The sequence below is a fragment of the Cyphomyrmex costatus genome, unplaced genomic scaffold (assembly GCF_001594065.2).
Source record: "Cyphomyrmex costatus isolate MS0001 unplaced genomic scaffold, Ccosl1.0 scaffold19, whole genome shotgun sequence".
NCBI classification, from domain to species: domain Eukaryota; kingdom Metazoa; phylum Arthropoda; class Insecta; order Hymenoptera; family Formicidae; genus Cyphomyrmex; species Cyphomyrmex costatus.
This window is the reverse complement of record NW_017275931.1, coordinates 8,123-9,983: the sequence shown is the minus strand read 5'-3', so window position 1 is coordinate 9,983 and position 1,861 is coordinate 8,123. Positions and strand designations below refer to the sequence as shown.

General features: G+C 35.4%; 1 protein-coding gene across 1 annotated transcript in view; it reads left to right on the top strand.

The window, feature by feature from the left end:
- The window catches only part of LOC108772480 (uncharacterized), an 8,928-nt gene that overhangs the window by 4,719 nt on the left and 2,348 nt on the right, over positions 1-1,861 (top strand). The gene's annotated exons all lie outside the window — the stretch shown is intronic.

Below are 1,861 nucleotides of genomic sequence, written 5' to 3'. Positions count from 1 at the left end.
TAACAGGATACAAAAATCCTCCTTTGCCATCGTTGATTTTTATCTATCTAATGTCATTACGTTGACAGCTAATCGATATAAAATAAAATATGCTAGCAAGCGCCGTCTGCCGTTTAAAACGTGAAACGGACAACATTTTTTCGACAAAACGCCGTCTGTGTTTAAAACGTGAAACGGACAACATTTTCGATGTTAAAATTTTTGACATTTCAACTTCACATCGAGATATCTTCCTTCGTAGGGTACGTAGACAATAAAAACATATTTATAATATAATTTAAACACTAAAACTAAATTACGGATATATAAAAGTTGATAAATTCAGCCATTTATTGTGAGATCCGATAATCTCGGGTACACGGAACTCATCGACTCGCGTAAAGATACATGTGCGGTCTCGCGCTTCGCGTTCACTTGGCGCGAGATACTACCGTGTCTCTTGATAAATAAGCGTGTTAAAGGTTATTTAATATCAAAGTGTATAATTTAATTTAAACCTTCCCCACATTCCAACCGTCATCTCCGAGATCGCACTCGGTCCATATCCCAGGCTATAAGGATTGAGTTCCTTGGCCTAAATTTAAAAGACCAACGGACGTACGGTTCGGGATAGGTGTCATAGTGTGCCGTATACAAGTGTTATAATATGGCACACTGACCTAATTCCGTACCCTTTTTTGTGCGTCCGACTGTCTTTCGTAACCCTCCGCAGGGCGAGACGATCGGGAAACACATCTAGTGTCAGTTACGTTCTTCCGAGGCCTCCTCCTTAACCTAGAACTTCCCAATAAATAAAGAAAAATCCTGAGGCTTGGATGTAACATAGTTATCACTTGCTGTTGTCCTTATTTCTTAATAATGCCACTTATACAACATGACGCAGTCGTTAATTGAAGAATAAGGCGGCGGGCAATAGCTACCAGAGTTAAAGTGGTGACTCAATTGAGGTTAGAAAGCCGTGTAAGGATAAAAGAAATTAAAAAATTGATATTTAGCTTACCAAATTTTATTAAAATGGATGCGAAGATTCCCGCACTACTGGATTTCAGTGGGAACATATCAGAAAATTATAAAAGATTCAAACAACGAATCAATATTTACATGACAGCAAATGACTTTCAAGAGAAGAGTGGTGAGGTTAAAATAGCAAATTTCTAAACACAATTGGTGACGAAGGAATTGATATATTTAATAACTTTAATCTCAGTGAAGCTGATCAGAGGAATTATGATGTTGTGGTCAAAAAGTTTGACGAATGTCTTCTTCTCAAGAAAAATATAATTTACGAGAGATTTCTATTCTATAGAAGGATACAAGAACCTAATGAGCCAGTTGATAACTTTGTGAAAGAACTAAAAAAGCTCGCACAAAATTATGAATTCATTGATGAGCAAGATATGATTCGAGACAGAATAGTATTAGCCCAAATAACAATATGTTATCCAAAAGGTTTCTAAAAGATATCTTATTTCTGAATCTGATAACTTAGAGAAACTTCTTAAAGATCACATAAAGATAACTGAATGTTATCTAATGCGTCGTTTTTTGAGAACAGAAAGATGTCACAAAAATGATATATAAAAGATTTCTTAAATTGGACATCTTTATGATTAACATATATATTCATATTTATGATGTCTTAAAGAAATCTGTTATATGTTAATATATAGATTTCTTTAAAAAGAGAGTTTACAGGTTATGTTTACAGGTTTGAATTAATTAATCTTGCCGTTCACTTCATCAGGGCGAGGAATGCACTGATACGTATCTATTAGCGATTTCGGCTGGGAAAATGAGTGTGCACTGGTGCATATTAAAATCGTTGTACACTGTTAATCTACCACCGCGGCAGTACACGGAT